The sequence below is a fragment of the Centropristis striata genome, chromosome 16 (assembly GCF_030273125.1).
Source record: "Centropristis striata isolate RG_2023a ecotype Rhode Island chromosome 16, C.striata_1.0, whole genome shotgun sequence".
Lineage (NCBI taxonomy): Eukaryota > Metazoa > Chordata > Actinopteri > Perciformes > Serranidae > Centropristis > Centropristis striata.
In genome coordinates this window covers 18083413-18103853 of record NC_081532.1, presented here as the reverse complement: position 1 = coordinate 18103853, position 20441 = coordinate 18083413, and the positions used below count along the sequence as shown (strand labels likewise).

The 20441-nt window shown below is 40.3% G+C and overlaps 1 long non-coding RNA gene across 1 annotated transcript; it reads left to right on the top strand.

Annotated features, from left to right (window-relative positions):
• Positions 1-1042: 1042 nt before the first annotated feature.
• On the top strand, positions 1043-20029 carry LOC131988811 (uncharacterized). Its single transcript, XR_009395894.1, has 4 exons — positions 1043-1112; positions 3881-4066; positions 14682-14776; positions 19627-20029. It is a non-coding gene; the product is annotated as an uncharacterized LOC131988811 (long non-coding RNA).
• Positions 20030-20441: the final 412 nt, after the last annotated feature.

The following is a 20441-nucleotide window of genomic DNA, read 5'->3' as shown; positions in this document are numbered from 1 at the left end:
TCACCCAATTGCAAGCAGCTGAGTAGGGAAAAACTTTTCACATCAGCCTCAGACTTGTAAATTTGAGTTTCGGAACACTACGATATCTCCCACATGATAAAAATAACTAAGTGTCAGCAAACCAGCAAAGCCATCACTGGTCGTTACACCTGCCACCCAATATTAACATAACTGGAATGTATTCATCTAATTCAAAATGAGCTATACATAGTTTTATCGAGTTTGACTTAAATGACTGCTAATTTTCGATATTTTTCTGATGCGACTAAATGACCAGCAGAGGGGGAAATCATCTTGAAATATTGCATGAATGCTTCAATGTTGGATGAACAGCATGTTTTCCTGTTCTTCCTGTTCTGCCATCATTACACGAATGGACTATAGACTACTAAGATCGAAAGACATAGCTCTACCTTCTCCCACTATTTGAAAAGTAAGCCAAAATATCCTGGATACAGGAGCTGCCAGCTTGCACATTTACAGCCAAAATCCTGACCAAGCGTGAGTCAATCGTAGATGTCAATAATGACATTAGACCCCTGTTGTACAGCATGAAAAACTATTAAAACCAAACTTATAAGGAAAAGTACAACTACTTTGAATTTTAACTTTCATCCATCCACTAACATGGAAGGTGGCAGATGTTCATGCCGGAGCCAGCCACCAGGGGGGGAACAAGATGTTTTGGCTTCACTTTTGGGGCGTTGTCTTGTCATTCATATTTATACACAGTCTATGAAATCCACCATAAACTTTAATATTTTGTTATGCACAGCGGAATTCTAAAGATCCACTCTGACCTTCTCCATACACAGACTTTGGCGCTCTTTATAAGGCATCACCTGAATTTGTCCTTCGACCCATTATAACTATGCCATTCAGGGTCACTGTCTTGGAACTGTGCTCATTTATATTTGCAGTTGCATTTCGAGCCAGTAGAGGGCGCAGTACTTTCATTTAGGTGTTTTTTGGCATCCATGTTTTGTGACAGGTCACAGGAAGTGATGTAGGTTACCCGGATGTTATTGTGTTTACCTTCTCTTTAGCAAGCTGGTAGCAAGAGATGCTCTTCCTCCCGCATTTGTCTGTAGCCCTTTGTAGTGGCAATATGAGTAAGTAAAATATTATTTACAGTTAATAGATTGCAAATTCTACCATAGTTTATCAGTGTGTAATTTGTTAATGAAACCAGCGAGGCGCTATCGTGGACTTTGACCATAGATCTGTGCTATTAGATCCGCTACCTCTTTAGGAGGCTTCATATAAACTTGTAATATTTACTTGTAGTAATTCATTGTTTCTGTATTTCTTGCAGTTTCACAATTTCTGCCATTAAACATGATCCAAATACAACTTTGCCTGTTCCTTGGATGAAAAATGACAGAGAGAGTTTAGCTGGCTGTGAATTCCAGTATACAACACTGGTTACACTGGATGAAGCAGTACAGTCACCATTTATTGGAAACAAGAAAAAAGCTGAAACTACATTGTAATAAACTAAAATGACATTAAGTTTCGACTGTTGTTAGTTACCTATTGATGCCTGTCAAGCCAATCCTACTGAAATGAGTACCCTAATCCATACCACGTAAACGAGAGGAGGGAGCTATTTATTGGAATGTAGCCTAACTTGTTTTGTTAAAACCGCCCAAATGGCACAAAAATCAGCCCTAATTAACACAACCCAGCAGAAACAATTTTTACCTGCCTAATTAAATAAGCAGCTCAGTTGGGTGGAAAATCACCCACTCTGACTGTGTTAGGAACTAAAGTTTCACAGGCAAAGCGACAGTAACTACAGGGATTGGCACTTGGCAAAGTCACTTGTATTTAACAGCAGATAATTTTCTATGCCCCTTTTTAAGATTTTACACATAAATCTACGCAGTCTATTTGCTTCCATTCCCATACCCATCACACACAAACACACAGACACAGGCAGCAGTGTATTCACCTCGCAGTTGAGAGCATTTTCAGGTTTTATTGACAGGCAGATTGATGAGCAAGCAGTCGCTCTGCCCTGACCCATCAATCATAACGTGAGAGAAATCGAGACACAAAGTAAGGAGGGGATACTAATGAGTGACAGAGCAGGAGAGTGTTACCAGCACTGGCCTACTCCATCACTCATCATCAAGAAAGAAGTGTGTGTGTGTGTGTGTGTGTGTGTGTGTGTGTGTGTGTGCGTGCGTGCGTGTGTGCGTGGAAAAGGATGAGGGTAAAGAAATTGGGGATGGTAAGAACTTTGAACAATCATATACTCTATTTATCATTATCATGTGATGCTGCTCATTAGAGACGGAGCGAGGTTGAATAAACTCAGAAATACAGGACTGAGGTCGAGGAAGCAAGATAGACATTAAGGTAGCTTCTAATGAGATGGTATATCCGTTTGTCTTCACTGGAATAGCAAACTGGTTCAACTGAGGGCTCCTGTATATAAAAGTGCTATTAATGATTCACAAACCTCTTGAATGAACATTAAACTTGCCAAGGAAGTGTGTATTGGATGAGTTTAATAGCACGTCATTTTGAGCTGTGTATATTCTAACGTATTTACTTACATTTCTACCTGCCACCAGGTACTGCACATGAATTATTCTCTAATAAAAAAAATCTAATAATCTCAAGCTATTATGTGATCGCAGGTGAAAATTAATAAGCTGGATGTGGCTGTACTTAAGATAGTATTCACTTGCCAATGTCCCATTGTTCCGACAGTCCAATACCCTGAAAAATCTCCTATTGGGACTAAACCCCATTAGGCTGGTTATCCCAAAAAATTAAACCATATCGCTCCAAAAATACAAAAATAGAAACTCTACTTATTAAAACATGGTTTTCCCTGTTCAACTGAGCAAAAAGTCTGGAATAATAAGGTCACTGGACATCAGCAACTCAAGTGTGTATTTTGGGACTATTGGGCCTTCAGAGCAGTAGACTTTTGTTTGCATAACTTTCCATTGGACAAACAGGATTTCAATCCAATGGGTAATTTTTCTGACTATTAGACAATTTCCACTTGTCTGTGTCAGGCAAATACAAAATGATAAAAGTTCTCCCTTGACTTATTACCTCAGAATTTTTTTTTTAGGACAACACTATGGTCTCAATCACTAGTAAAAAAATATTTTCATCAAGACAATTTGATGTTAATTGTGTAAATAATGGCCCCATTTAGAAGAAAAATAGAAGATAAAGAATCGTATGATTTGGGCAGTGGCTACCTGTGATTGAAAGGTGGCTAGCAAGGCGAGCCATCATCAGAAGTGAAGCAGAACAATGTGTATCAATGCTAACGTGTCAATAATGTTATATATATAAGGACGTCTACCGGTTTGGTCTCATAACTTTGACCCTTTCACACTGTATTTTCACTTAATGACAGTTTATTTGAAGTTTATTTGTTCATTAAAAATATCTTGTTTAGCATTTGGTTGGACTAATAGACATTCCAAGGAGTCGCTGTAATGTAATGTTTGTTTTTTGCTAGCCAAAACTAACATCCCAGTTAATGCTACAGTTAATGCTAACATGAATTAGAAGCGGCTTCACTCAGGTTGAGGTGTAGAGAGGCTGTAGTCAGTATCATCAGATCCCTCTCGCTCCTCCACAGTCCAAATATGGTCTGCTCCCCGTATCGGAAACAAGATGGCAACGAATGAAACGCTGAACTCGATGACTCAAACGGGTCTACAAACCAATGGGTGACGTCACAGTGACTACTTCCATTATTTATACAGTCTATGTTCTGTGTGTGTGATTGTTTAAAGACACGTGTGGTGGGCATTGCTTATTTTTTTGCAAAGAATGCTTTCCCTCTCCTAGGAGGTTGGCTTCTCACCACCTGCTCTGTGTTCTTCCTCCCTTGTTCGTACAGTATCTCTATATGTCCCTGATCCAAAGGCAAGCCCCTTATATCGTCCACCCTGCTGAGCAGGTTATGGGCTTTCAACTGACCTCCATCAAATAAGTGCATGACCCCAGAATGAAGACAGAGGGAAGGATGGATCACTGCTCAATCTCTTTTAAAAACCGCTGAGGCAGAAACTAGTAGTCTATTAAGGTAAGGCCACTAAACAGCTTCCTTCCTACTATCACCAACATCTAACTGATTATTCATATACTTTTTATTAGTCTCAACCAAGCTATGAAAATATCACAAACTGGTCAGAATTATGAATGATGATATTTTATAGTTCAAAGGTTAACTGTACTGGGACATCATAACGTTCCACAAATATACTTTTTGGTCATTATTCAATTCCATAATTCAGGAACAGAAGGGAATATTTCACATTTGGTCAGGCACTGATGTGGGGACACTAATCTCTGAAACTGTGGTCATTGTACAGATATTATGTGCTGCAGAGTTATAGATAAAGGAAAGAATGAATGATTTCTATTTTCGGCTATATAATGTACATCTCAAAAATCAAATTTACATACATATACATATATATATGTATGAAATGTCAAATTTAAAAAAAATCTGGACTGACATGGATGTAAAATGCCGGTCGGTGGAGTCATACAGCCTGGAGGGGTTAATTCTAATTTGACATTTGCAGTAGTGCTCTCCAACACCTAAAGAAGATTTTGACGTGTAAAATTAGTTCCCCTTTTATTCAAACTTCAGTACAGCAAATATCAGCACTGATGAAAAACACTACAACACTACACTGATGAGAAGAACAAAATAACAGTGAAAAACAAGAAGCCTAACAACTCCTGTGATCTAAAGAGACAGCTGATTATTTGTTTCTGCCAGCTGGATGAGTTAATGGAGGCATGTGTGAGGCTGTCTAACTGATGTGCAAGTGTGTAGCTACCTTAAACAACATAGTGCTGTACTGTGGGTGTATTTGTGTAGTCTAAGGGCCTGCCGTGTCAGTATTGATTGTTGCAGTTCATTAGCAATCATAATCACAACAGGCAGCGTGCAGGTAATACACAAGCACACAGGGGAAGACTTAATTTGTGTGCACCAACACTGAACACCAAAAGCATGCCAAGAACTATTCCAATAGGAGAAGTGATGAGTATGATTAAGAGGATGCTGGGTGACAGAAGGGAATGGGAGTACCCAGTTTTAAAATCAGAAGAAGATGTAGCAAGTACAGACGGATACATTTGAAATTGTGAACATGTTCAAATACAGAAAAAAATATTAGACCGTTATTTTCTTCAATTTCTTGTTCATTTTAATGCCTGGTACAACTAAAGGTACATTTGTTTGGACAAATATCATGATAACAACTTAAATAGCTCATAAGAGCCATTTTCCATGGTTTTCTTGATAATAACCAAAATCATTATCACGAAAAAACCATGGAAAATGGCTCTTATCAGCTATTTTAGTTGTTATCATTATATTTGTCCAAACAAATGTACCTTTAGTTGAAATAAAAGAAAATAAAACAGCAACAACATCCAGGAGCGGTGAAAAGGAGAAGGGTTATAGAGGATCAACCGATCAATTTCCAATTCACTTCAGAAGAAATGAAAAGAGCCACATGTAAATCAATAAGTCTCCAGAGACAGATCAAATATGTTACATTATCTTTATACACCTGAAGATGGAGCTTGGGAAAACTTTTGGTTCTTTATCAGAAGGAAGGCTGCCTAAACCATAGAAAGAGGCTAAACTGATTTCTAAAAAAAAGCCAGGGAAGAATCCATCAAAGTCCTATAATAATAGGTCAGTAGCCCTTACACTGTATATCCGTAAACTCATGGAAAAAATGGTTACAGAACGAATTACATATATATATATATATATAATTTTTTTTAAAAAGAGAGGAGTAATAGCAAAATATCAATGAAGTAGTAGGTTTAGGAAAGGAATATGAACTCTTGTTGAGATGAGAAAAGCACAGATAAAATAAAAAGTCAAGAGTGTGTGGGGCGCCCTATTAGCTCACCCAGTGTGCTGAGGATCTCTCCCTTTCCTGTCTTTTTGTATTGTCCAACAAAGGCCACAAAAATAATCTTTGAAAAAATAACTGTCTTATGATGTGATGTGGAAGGAGGACTTTCTGATCAATTAAAAAAAGTCTATTCAAGTTAGAGCCCACAAGCGAATATAGTATGTCCATTCATCTTTTCTGAAATGATCAATGATGTTTTTCTCAAGTGTGACCAGGTATTGGCAGATCTGTTTTTGCCGATAGTTGGACACTATCAAAAGGGATATATTGCAAATTAATGTGAGGTCTCAGGAAGCAGTTAATTGTATTCAACAGTGGCCCTATAATTGGTGATTCAAATTTTCAGTTCACATCAACACAGTAGTTTTCACCAGGAAAACTATACTGATGAGCTTTGGAGGGGGTAAATGTTCAATAATAATTTGAATAGAGTTGCGTAATATGTCAAGAAAGTAATGGTAGCAAGCTTCACTTCATTAAAAACTGTGTTACAAAGATCCGGTCTGTGCCTGATCATGGATGTGTCGTCTGGTTCCACTTCAAAAACTCTGTTGGAAAAGCTTAACAAGATACAAGCAAAGGCTCAAAGGTAGTGCTGTGGGGCAGGGAAGTCAACCTCCATTGCAGTCCTGATGGGAGAGATGCCACTAGATATTAGAAGGAAGCAGTTAATGACCAACTACTGCGCAGACCCCAAAGGACATGAGGAAAAGCACCCCACTAAAGTGGTGTTTCATGAGTGCTGGGAACAAGGCAGAGGACAGAGAGCAAGTTGTTGGTGGAATGGTGAAAGATATGTAGATGACTTGGGCTCAGCTTGATATAATGACCCCCAACAGTAAATATACCAGAGGCTGAGCCATGGACACACTGGAGCTCATGGGAAAGTAGATCTGTTAACAGCTTCTTCCATCCATGTAAAAGAACGTATATGTATAGACTGATGGTTCAAAAGATGTTGAACATCAGATAACTGGAGCTGCTTTTTCAATTCCAGAACAGGCGGCAACCTCCGGGTCTGAGCAGTGAGGCAAACCAGGAAGTGCCTTAAGCTGCATTCTACCACAAAGTCCAGCAGGGGGTGCTGATGAAGGTTGCAGAAGCATTTCAGTCCATCCATTTCAATACAAAGTGAGAAAACCTCACTTGATTTATTACCTCAGACATTTTTTTTAGGACAACAATAGGTCTCAATCGCTACTAAAAATCTTCTTCAAGACAATTTGATGTTAATAGAGTAAATAATGGCCCCATTTAGAACAAAATAGAAGATAAAGAATCATATGATTTGGGGCGTGGCTACCTTTGATTGACAGGTCACTAAGAAGGCGAGCCGTCATCAGAAGAGAAGCAGAACAATGCGTATCCACAGCAACGTGTCAAAAAAGTTATATAAAAAGGACGTTTACTGGTTTGGTCTCACAACTTTGACCCTTTCACACTGTATGTTCACTTAATGACAGTTTTTTAAAAACATTTTGTTAATTTAAAAATGTCTTGTTCAGCGTTTGGTTGGACTAACAGACACTCCAAGGAGTCGCTGTTAATTTTTCTTAGTGATGTAACGTACATTTTGTTTTTGTTTTTTGCTAGCAAAAACTAACATCCCAGTTAATGCTAACATGACTTAGCAGTGGCTTTGCTCAGTCAGGTTGCCGGTGTAGAGAGGCGTGTAGTCAATGACGTCAGACCTCTCTCGCTCTTCCACAGACCAAATATTGTCTGCTCCCCATTTCAAAACAGGATGTCGACGCAAGATGGCGAAGAGTGTAGCGCTGAACTGGATATCTCAAACGGGCAGTCCACAAACCAATTGGTGACGTCACGGTGACTACCTCCATTATTTATACAGTCTATATTCCAGAAAGAAACACTGTTGCAATAAAGTGAACATCAAGTTATCTGTGAATTTATTGAGTGGAGATGCTGGCAGAACTCTTGGCTCTGTGTTGTAGACGAAGATAAACCAGGAAATTCTTGAATCTGTTAAGGGTTGTGTTTCAGTTCTCAAGAGGCAGAGATCCTTCAATTCCAGCCTTCGAGTCTCACAGCTACCTCCCAGAATTATTCATCAAGGTGTGTCAATAATGTTTATGTGGGCTCCTGCACCAGGTATAAATGAGATGCTATAGATTTACCAGTCCCATGAAGCAAATCAGAGGTCAAGGGGATAGTTTGGAGTAAAGCTGTAGAAGAGAATGGAACACTGAAAAAGGAGGAAGGTTCCTGTACATCTTAAATAATTTAACACTTAAACTTATGAAGGTCAAGAAAGCACATTGTTACAACAGAATAAGAGTTGGACATTGTAATTTAACTGACACACTCAAGAACAGTAGCCATTTGTAGCCCAATGGTCACAGCACAGGCCATGTACCTGAAAGTCCCGGTTGGAGTCCAGCCATGGGTCCTTTATTTCCTATCACAGCCCTTTCTCTTGTCCCCATTTCCACTCTGCGTCTACACTTTCCACTGTCCAATAAAGGCAAAAAACCCCCAAATAATATAAGAGCATCTGTTTCTTGTAAGGATTGTCATGTTGAGGGGTCACATGCATGCAGTTATGGAGTGTAAAAAGTATAAAGAAGATCTCAGGAAGGCCAAAAATGAACCTGTCAAATGCATGAATAAGTAGAGTTTTCTTTGGTTTGACCTGAGAAACAGGATTAATGAGCAGAATGCGAACTCTAAAGCAAAAAGTGGCAGTAATGCACCCAATAAGATAAGATAAGATAAGATAAGATAGAACTTTATTCATCCCAAAGGATATTCTTGTTCCAGATTGCTCCAAAGTTACAAAACAATTACAAAACTGATCACAATATAGGATAAAATATAGGAAACTCTTTGCTGAACACCTTCTCTCTTGATCTACACTCATGACTGTGATAGACACACTGATCGCTCTCACAACCTAAAAGCACTTGTGTCCTAATGGACTCAAACTTAACCCACGGCACTTACTCTTGCCATGTTTCTTGACTTCACCCTTGCTTGTGTTGTATTAACTCTCATTCGTATGTCGCTTTGGATAAACGTGTCTCCTAAATGACATTATAGAATTGTAAAATAATATGAGAAAAAAAAAAATTAAAAAGTAAAATGCAGGTGACATGGTAGGATGTAGTAGACAGATATATGCTGGTTACCAACTGCCAGTAAAACACAGATAGAAGAAGAGGATCTTGCTATTCCAAATCTGTCCACCAGCTGCTCACAATGGCCCTCATTTATCAAGCGAGCGTTAAAACCAGCGCAGATCTGTGTGTATATTTCGTCTTACGACAGGGTCCACGTGTGATTTATCAAACGATCGTATCCCGCCAATCACAGCGTAAGAATGATCGGACGTTGATAAATGTGGCGGCTGAAAACAATCGTAACTTGAATGTCACGCCCTAATATTTACCGGATCTGGAGGCCTCGCCCCTGGAGGTGACAACATGGAGAGACGACACTCTAAGAAAAGAAATTTCTCAGAAGCAGAGATTGAAACTCTGACCACACAAGTGCAACAGCACAAAACCATTTTATTTGGCAGCCTAAAAAGTGGCATCAAAGGCAGTCGCAAAAATTTGGTGCAGTCAACAGTGTGGCAGCAGACACCCGGACCCCCAGTGAGGTGAGCATATTTAATTTATAAATCTGTGATTTGTATAGGTTATATAATGCTATTAATAGTATAACATTAACATAAAAACAATCAAAACATTTTTAAATATTTTTTCAGGTGAAGAAAAAGTGGTCAGATTTGAAACTGGCCACAAAAAGGAGGATGGCAGCTCTGAGGCGCAGCGCCACGCTGACTGGAGGAGGCCAGGTGGACCCCAGCCTCCAACTGAGCCAGGCGGAGGAGCGCGTGGCAGCTCTGATAGGAGACACCTCCATTTCTGGCATAACCGGTGGTGGAGGAGACACGGACTCACTACCGACGTCCGAGTTGGTTAACGGTAAACATTTAACAGCAGAAGACAATGGTTAACATTTATAAGTCTATGCTAGAAGCCTGTTTAAATAATTTCACAGATGCAATGTTCATTTTAAAGTTTTAATGAAAAATTATAACAAAGCTCTGGATTGTCACCAATACAAAATAAATGTGTTTCAGAGCCGGGCACCAGTGGTGTTCAGCCTTCAGCCAGTCTGGAGCCAGCCCCTCAGAGCTCGAGCCAGGCACCTCCAAGCTGTGGTGGAGAGCGCACGCCCTCCGCCTCTCGTGCTGCCTCACGACCCAGGGTGCTTACAGCAGAGGTCCTGGATAAGCAGACAGAGATTTGTCGGTCGTTGGTGGAGATCAACAAAAATCTCAAATCCATCAATGACACATTGTTGATGATAAACGAAACTTTCAAAAATAAACAAAATGTTTAACGAAATGTTGTGTATTGTCTACTTCAGCATAGATAACTTGCCAAACAGAAGTATTAACATTCTTACATTTTAGAAGCGTGTGCTGGCCACGGCTCTCTGGGCATGGCGTCATCTTCGAGAGTTGCCTCAAATGGCACCCCGTTGTGCTGCGCAATATTATGTAGTACTCCACATGCCAGGATGATGTCGCACACCTTTTCTGGCGTGTAGAGTAGGGTTCCCCCTGCTGCTCCCAGACAGAGCCATCTCCCCTTGAGTAGTCCAATACAGCGTTCCACAGTGGCCCGTGTGCGCACGTGCGCACTGTTGAATCTGCGCTCTTGCTCTGTGTCAGGGTTCACCAGCGGGGTAATGAGATAATCTGTAAGTGGATAGCCCTTGTCACCTGTTAAAAAAAAACACGTGTTCATTGAAATGCTTGTATAATGGCCTTTTAATTTAGCTTAGTTAGACTATACTCACCGAGGAGATGACTCTGGCCCTGCAGTGCGCCACGCTCTAGCCGTGTCCCCACGGTGCTGGAAGACATACGAGTCGTGTGTCCCCCCGGGCCACCGGGCTACCATATTTAGGAGGGATAGCCTGGCATCGCATATCACCTGCTTATTAATTGAGTGGTAGTTCTTTCAATTGATGAATGCGTAATCATTCATGGATGGCGGCTTCAGACGCACATGTGTACAATCAATCGCACCAACCACGTTAGGAAACCCAGCAATCTCATACAATTGTCTCTTAATCACTGTTTGCTGAGCATCATTATATGGGAATTTGATATATTAAGGACAAAGTCCCTTTATACCTGCCAACACAGCTGGTAACATCATGCTCATTGTGGGCTGTGAGATGCCAGCTCTATCCCCTACCTCCCGTTGAAAGGTCCCGGTGGCCAAAAACCCCAATGTGGCGAGCACCTGTACGGGGACTGGTACGGCACATGAGCGCCGGGTTTCTCTTCGCAGTCGTGGTTCCAAATCATGGCACAGTTGCACCAGGAGATGCCTTGGGAGACGATAACGACTAATTAGCCATGCGTCATTCTCCATAAAGGGGTCCTGGCGGTCCCGAAAGACCCTCTCCAGTCGTCCATGTCCGTATATGTCTTCCAATAAAGCCAGATCTGCCATTGTTGAGATTTGTTGACCGTCAAATCTCTTCATTATATAGCTGGATAATTTGGCATCTGACCTATCACATTGCAGATCCGTTAGCCCACCCATTACAACAGCATGATATTAATTACTTGTAATTTGGCTATGTCACAATTACTTAGTTGACTGATCATTTTAATCGTGTAGCCTATGCAGGTTTGCATATATTATCGATGTAGATTTGATTATTACATAAGTGATGCAATATAAAGTGCAATTTGGAATGTATTTTGAAATGATCTATAATTAACATTTATATCTATTGTCATGGTGGCGAGGTCATTAATGTTTTGAGACGGCGCTCAGATGGCAATATTTACAAGTTTAATTCTACTTTATATCACTTTTATTAGTTTTTTCGATAGTTTTTGAGTTTAATATGAATTATGAAACTACTTTTATCGACGTTTGGAACCCCTTTTTGTACAAAAAAAATATTATGAGTTTCCAACAGGGTGAACGCATTTCAAAGCCACTACCACTGTTTATCCACGTAAAGCATTGCCTTCTGATGCCTCTACAGTAGTCTAATAACAATTCTCCGTCTCAGATGTGTGGACTTCACGTTGACTCAAATTTGCGTACACGAACTGAGAGCAGACGTGAGATCTGATCGTACCGTCCGCTCACGTCCAAATTGATAAATGCCAAGGCTTGCGTAGAAATGATCTTACGCACACTTTCTGCACACTTTCTGACGTACGCTCGCTTGATAAATGAGGGCCAATGAGTTTTCCCACCCCTGCCAGTCACCTGACCCTGCTCCTCCCTGTCCTCCTGGGCTTCATTTCCTCATTTAGCCCCTGTATAGAAATACCTAAAAAAAAAATCACCTAGCACTGTTGTTTGCCTGCTTGTCAATGTTGCTTAATTTCCGTGAGTTTCTCGTCACATCTGCCCTGTCCCTGATATGTGAAAGTGCCAGTGGCCTGCTACCTGTGTTCTACTTTTGTGGGATTTGTTTGTCTTTTTGGACTGCATTCAAGTTGTCAAGCGGTAAGCCTGTTCATATCCTTCCTAGCTTTGACTAAGCTGCTCTGGAGGTAACTTTGAAACTATTAAGCTTGTTTCTGTAGGTTAATTGTTGTTAATACTGAGGTATTTAACCTCCCTCCTTTGTGTTAAGGCCTTTGGCTGAAATGTGCTTCTCCTGCAGTTTAAACAGAATTGATAATTGTATCACAAATGCTGCAGAGGCATCTCTTTCTAAGACACATCAAATTTGTGGTAAAAGGAACAAAAGCTGCAGCTTCTGAGCCACTGAAAAGTGTTCTCCACAGAAATGGTGTGTTGACTCCATTTTGGGTCCCAGGGGAGCCAGTTGCACCTCTGTGACTGCTACAGAGGAGATAAACTGAGTTCCAAATGAACTCCTGGGACCTCTGAGGCTATGAAAGGGGAAATCCACCCCAAAGCACAACTGCACTGATGTGGGTTTACTTTCTTTAACCTTGATTTAAACAGTCCCACTGAGATTAATACTCTTTTTACTTGGATCACAGTTTCATGGCTGTATGCAAGAGTTTAAGGCCAACATTTTTATTGGGAATTACCATAAAATAAGTCTAAAAGCAAAATGCATAGAAAGTATTAACATGCCTTTTTTAAAAGAAGGATGTGAATTGTATTTTTTTGAGTTTGGTTTGTACTTTGCCCCCATGACACTGTAGGGGTGAAGCTGGGTTTTAAACTAGACCTCAGGGAACTAAGACTTAATTTTGGTGATTGATCAGGGCAGCTCAGGTGAGCTCACTGCCAGATCGTGCTGACACAGGTGAAAGGACTTTAGCGTGAAGTGTCAAGCTACTGGCTATATTGCCATACCAGAGCAATAGGAGTTTCCCTGTCACTGTCTTGTAGGGTAATACAATTGCTGTAAAATGTACTTTATATGCTAGAACCACAAATGCAAGGAGTCTAGGTGTGTAGCAAAGGCCTGTACTATCGTTGGTTCAGTTTTTGAAAGTTTATAGTAATCCTCACAAGTGGACATTTTGATCAGTCTTAGAAGAAAAAGTACAGCCTATGTCCATGCTAATAGCATTTATGATGGTGTCTCAGTTTTCAAATAGCACAAAACCGGGGCCTCAAACTGAACACCTTAATAAAATGCAGCCATGATCTCTGGAAATAATCACACCTGTGCTTTTCCAGCTACAACATGTCAAAACGTCTACTGTTGAAGTGGTCTTGGTCTTTTTGACAACTCAAACCGTGTGTAAAAAGTTGTCTGAATTGTCTAGAAAGGGCTATTTTTATGAGAGAACATGTCTTTACTCAAAATTGAATGGTGGCAGCGTTGTATGCAGAGAACACTGGCTTATTGACTTGCTAACGGATGTCATATTGTATGTGATATTAGGCCCATCACCTTCTGTTTGCATGTTGCAAGCTATGGTTGCAAGCAGCTAGCTATAGCTTACATGTTAGCTTAAGCTGCCCCGTTTATGTAGCAACTCTTGCTAAGCTACTGTGGCCAATAAGTAAAAGCATTAGGTATAACTATTTTTTTTGCCAAAGCAGGACCACTTAAGATAAACTTATTAGTAATCAAGCCATGAAATAACATTTGCTAGCTTGTGTTAGAGTTTTTTGCAGACAGATGAGAGGAGAGTTGTATCCTTTTAACTATTTATTAAGCAATTAATGAAAGAGTTAGCATGTACATGGACCTTAATCTGATCAGAAATCGCAGTCTGTAAGACAGTTGGCTGCAACCACCGTCAGAGAAAGGGTGCCTATCTTACTTTTACAAAGAGTTTATTAATGTGAATGTACAACTATCTGATTGGTCAAAACTGTTGGGGCAGCACCCTGGTTTAAACTTGGCCCATCCTTGATGACACCCCAGGCTAAGTCTTTAGCCTCTTGGTGTTACAGCTTCCGGTTGGCGTCTGTTGAAGGAATACATTCTACACACATTTCTTCTTATCTGGCCCTCTCTGATTTTACCTAGTGTTCCTCAGTGCTTATTCCCTCTGAGCCCATAACATTGAAAATATCTACAAATGTGTCTGTGCTATGAATGAGCCTATGTCCTATATCTGCTTTCCCTCAAGAATGTGCAAAAAGTTTTATCTATGTGTGTGTGCTCTGTTGTATTCGATCTGTTTATGCTTTGCTAAATATTTTTTTAAGCAACATTTACTAATGCTCATAATGCAGATAATTGCTAAGTTTTATTCATCTCTAACACTTGGTTATTAAATATTTATCTGTTTTCACACAGCCATCTCTCGAGTGGAACTCACAGCCCTGATATTTGTGATCCGGCTACAAGACCTTCGTCTGTCAAGCTCTGAGCAGCTTCATGGGAGAACACAGGTAAATTAAATGATTTTCTTCTCTACTTGCTTGTATCACATAGAGCAATAAAAAGCGTAAATCCACCAATGTGCTGCATTTGCCTCAGGCAGGAACTGCTAGTTTGCTTTTAATCTTTTCTCTGGCCCTGGTATGAGTGTTGTACACAGTCACGGACTGTGTCTAAAATGATGTGCTGGTCTTTTTAGTCTGTTGCCCCCCCCCCCCCCCCCCCTTACCATTCGTTTTTTTTTAAATTCTCTGTCTAATGTCACCATTCTCCCATTTTTTGGTTCTTAATGGCTGCTGCCCTTCTCTTGTTTCTCCATCTCCACTATTATTTGATTTCTTTCTGCTGTGGGAGACAGATGGCCAGATTGTCATGGCTGGACAACTAATTTCCTCTGATATTTGCCATTCTAGCACACACAGGCACTCCTCATCAATGAAAGCCAGATACTGTGAAATGGTCCATGAATTTTGGTTTGAGCGTGTGTGGTTGTGTGTGTGTGTGTGCATGGCTGCACACATGCATGCCTGTCTGCCAGTTTTTTGACAGCTCATATTATTGGCTGTGAATGAATGCAATTCGGGGACAATTTGTGCAGCTGTGTGCGTGCAGTTTGCATTTGTGTCAAGGTGTGACTCTTTGACAGCTGTGTTTGTGTGTGGACTGTGTGTATTTCCTTGGAAGGTTGAATTTGCATTGCATGACTATATGCAGTTTGAAGTTTAGGTCTGGTTTGTGTGCGGTTTTAGAATGTTTGAAAATGCTTTGTGTGTCAGCAGGAAACATTTGCAGTTTAAACTACTCTAAGTAAAGTTGTGGTCACTGTTGGTTACAGTGCATGATTACAGGCTGAATGTTTGTTGTCAAAAAAGAAAAGAAAAAAGGTTTCCCACAATAAAAGTACAAACAACATATTCTATGGTGAGCTTTGTGTTCGCGATCCATATTGTGTTCTTTAAGCTTTAGTTTGGGCAGAACGCAATATCAAAAACCTATTGCCATGGCTTATTAGAAATAATAATATGATAATTAAAAATATTAAAAATGCCCTTCTCTCCATACAGACATGGAGGTGATTTGATATTCCTTCTTAAGCATTCCTTGTATAAGTCAACATACTGAAGTGTGATAAAATACATCAATATGTTGAGTAGTTTCCTTAATATTGATGGAGGAAAATCATGGTCAGGTCAAAGAATGATGTATTTAAATTTTGGATATTTATTATTTATTTTTCCCCAATACTGATTTCACCCAACTACTAAAGCTTCTTTGATTCTAATTGTCAGTTGAAATGCCTTACGTGATGTTTGTAATATTAAATGATAACCCATTTTATAATTTAGGGTGGAGGGTTGGGTGCAGAACAAGCCCAAAACAGGGACTGCACTTTTGGAAAAAGACCCCAAAAAACGCAACTAATAAGAATATTAGATATTAGATTAGATATTAGAATAAGAAGCCCAAAGTAGCTAATAATAAGCGGACCAGGCAACTATGGCTGCACTTTGAACCCTGCTTCAGTTACAACAGTGAGACAGCATGAGTGGAGGATTACCTTGCAGGGAGGGCTTTTCACCTGCCTGGACAGGCACACACACACGCACACGCACACATAGTGGCCTGTAACACATCAATGACAAATTAATTGCTGGACAGAAAACCTGTGGTCCATAAGGACGCATTGTCTCGTGCAGAGCGGACCAAACGGTTCAGTATTTTACCTCATATGGTTGCATCCCTAGATGGTTGAGACATTTAGCAATATCAGCTTTAAAGAGATAATTCAGGATTATTGAAGTAGGGTTGTATAAGCTACTTATCAATCATCAGTGTTGTCAACCCCAAATAAAAATCAATTTCATTATACTCAAATTTTCATTGCTCTCCCTTCCTGCCACACAGCCCTGTTTATTTGGAGGCAACTAAAGTCATTTTATGGTCATCTCAAAGCCACAAGACTCAGTATTAGTCTAAAACAGTGTTTCTGTTAACTGACATGTATTCAATACTTCAAGTGTTGGTTGCTTCACTCCAAAACTGCTATTATTGACCTTTATAACTATTGATGTTGGGCCATGTGTTTGTCTTGCTTGCTATTTATTTGCTATTACTTCTGCATGAAAAATATAATGGGACAGGCTTCTGCAGAAAGCAAAGCATCTTTTTCTTTGAGCAGTTTATAATGAATAAATCCAAAGTCAAATATATCATGCAGCGTTGTGCCAGTATGAGAAATAATTAAAAATTTATCACACAGTACTAATTAAAATGAGGTTTTGACCCTGATATAATGAGAGGTTAATTTAAACCCTTCGTGCTTCTCAGTTTCAATAAATCCTTTGAACTCAGCATGTCTGAGAATGTGTAACAGCATGTTTTCTCATAAAGACATGCACTAAGAAAAGTGAGTATTAATGTTGTTAGAGAAGATCTGTTCAATAGAAAAATCTATTGTCCTACAGCAGGGGAAAATAATGTGTTACATGTCTGTATGGGGTCATCAGCAGCAGCTCAGTTCTGCAAGAAGCATCTCTGCAACTCTGCAACCTTCTCTCCAAACCCTTCTCTCTCCATTTTCCCTTCCCTTGCTTGCTCGGGTTGTTCCTGCTCTCATTCTGTACCCTCTCCCCATCCTCGCTCTCATGGGTCTCTGCAGGAAGCAAAGGTTTCTGACCTCTTCCATATGGCTTCATTAACCATTGAGCCAGTGTTCAGCCACCCTATAAGAAACACACACACCCGGCACACACACTAGAAACAACTGAAATTGCCCTCTAATTTGCTACAAAGGCCCTCCAAAATAAAAGTCCCCCGATATGGTTATATCACAGGTAATTTTATTGATGCTTTGGAGCTTCTGATCCTCTTCCAAACCACCACTCTTTTTCTCCAGAGATCTCTTTGGTATAGCCATCAAAGTGAGTGTTTGTAAAAAAAAATAGACACCCCTTTGACAATAGCAGGTGTTTTTTCCTAAACTGCCAAATTGCAATAAAGGAGGTGAGATGTCAGTTCTTTGAATAGACTCAGTGACCCAGTGAGTGTTTTATTTTTTTTCCTGTGTTAATGTGGTTTGTCCAACATGCCAATCGTTCTTTTAGAGAAACCAGAGAGTATATGGTCTTCCTAAAATAGTTATTTTCAGCCTATTTTTTTTCCTTTCCGGAATGTGCTTCATGGAGGAGCAGCAAAAGTTTGGTAGCTCTCTGTTTTTGCACAAATTTGCTAAGTTTTTATGTATTTTTATAATATTTTTGATGGATACTTCTGTGGAGAAAATAGTTTATTCAAGAGAGGAGCTTCTTTCATTGAAATGGAGCAAGTCTGGAGCACACCATCACCCTATTCCAGCTGAGTTGAAGAGGTGCTTTCGCGGTTGTCATGCTGGTGCAAAAGTTTTCTGCCGTCAGTCATCATGAGGAATGTCAACTCTCTGCCCAACAAGACTGATGAACTGGAGATACTGGTGAAGACTCAGAAAGTATACTGTGAGTGAGATGTTTTGATTCAACCACATTTCAGTAAAACCAAAGAAACTACAGACTCCAATGTGGATCTACCTGGCTTCACTCTCATAAGATCAGACAGAGATGCTAAAGCTAGTGGCAAGACGAAAGGTGGGGGCTTGGCTTTATTTGTGAACCAGAGAGCTGATCTGTCCTGCACATGTTACTGTCAAGGAGAAGATGTGCTGTCCAGACATTGAATTATTGGCAGTAAGTATGAGACCATATTATGTACCAAGGGAGTTCAGTCAGTGTTCAGTGTTAATGTCAAACAAACTTACAGAGCTACTGCCATGCCCCCAATAGGACGATCGGACCACAACTTAGTTCTTCTGGAGACTTGTTACAAACCCCGTGTGTGGAGGCAGCCTGCAACTAAACTCACAGTCAGGAAATGGGCACCAGAGGCTACTGAGGCTCTAAAGGACTGCTTTGAATGTACAGACTGGAATGTGTTGCTGGAAACAGAGGAGAACAGTATGGACATTGACAGACAGGTTGACTGCTTTACTGATTACATCAACCTCTGTAGAGACACGGTCATACCCACTAGGACGGTACGCTGTTTCCACAATAACAAACCTTGGATTACTATCTATGTGGCCCCTAACCAGTGATGGTCACAGTGTTGCCAACTTCGTGACTTTTCAGACCCCTCTAGGCTATTTTTTAAAAAGGCGACAAATCTAGCGACTTTTTCTGGTGTTATTGGAGACTCGTTCCTACTCTTCTTAACGAGCAGCGGCTGGTGCCGGCAGCGCCTCCCTCGCCCCAAAGCACTCAGTAGTGGCACAGTCCTCGTGCTGCAGTCCCTCACAGGTGCAGTCAGAGCAGGAGATGTTAACCCCTCTGCATCCAGTCTGCAAATTAATTGCGCATGTGCAAAGTCGCCGCTGGCTGGCTTACAGTGAGTGTCTCTTTTGGGTCTCTTTTGCTGGCCCCCAGGCCAGATAAAGAAGGAGGGTTGGAATTGTGACAAAATACATGCATTTGCAGTTCTAAACATATTTAGGTGTTTTTTTTTTACTCACTTTTTGTCTTTCCCACGTTATCGTTATTCCGCTCTCTTACAGCATCCATTACAATTACATGCACATGCTAAATTATGCAAATTAGGCGATGACGTCTTTTAGCGACATTTAGGTCAGCCAATAGTTACTTTCCTTACTGAGGAGTTTGCAACACTGGATGATCATCTTCTATAGGAGTCAGATTACTGATAACACTGCACTATAGGGAGAAGAGTGGGGCAGCTCTATATCAACTCTATATTTCATCTGATTGTGTATGTGTGAGAGGGAGAGAATTGGAAAACTGCTCATGTAATTGAAATAAATGGTTTCTCTTGACAGGTGAGATGCTTGCCGTGTGTGTAGGTGAAAGGCTTTGGTCCTGTGGCACCATTGTGACACAATGAAGACCGTAAAGCATTTAACATGTCTGCTGGCCCCTTTGGCCTCGGATTGGAATTCGACACACCCACACTGATCTGTGGCCCTCAGCATATAAGGTGGCTGGAGCGGAGTCATCAGTCATGTGGCTGGTGATCACAGCTCTTTATGAAGATGGATCCCAGTCGATTTGCCATCTTCACACAACTGCTTCTTTCATGTATCAATTTCTGAAAGAAGGTAGTGCATAAAACATTTCCCCCCACTTTATTTACATGTGAATACTGTATTTATATGTGAAGTTTTAGCTCGGTGTGCATGGCGTTCCACAGGTTCAACAGCTGGCCAGTGAACATCACTCAACATCTGTTTTCAGCTGCCATCAAATAAAGAGCACTCTGTGGACATATGGTGGTGCTTTTATTGCAGAAGGTACATTTAATGAAACACTTGTATTCAAGACTTCTATTGCAAAAATGCTAATTAAACATTTTGAGAGAAAAAAGAGAGCCATTGCCAGGCTCATCATGCTGTATCACAAAAAAATTAAAAATAAAAGGCATATTGGTAACACTTTGATGTTCATAAAGTCCTCATTGCAACCTTTGTTCCAAATCAACTATAAACCAAAGATTTTCGGAAAGTTAAGAGTGTGAAGAAACCCAAAACTAATGACTCTGAGGGGAACATCTTGGATTTTTGAATTTTTTTTTTAGCTGGATCATAAGTAACTCATGGTTTTCTGAGTTAAGTGGCGGGTTGTATATTTTTCCACT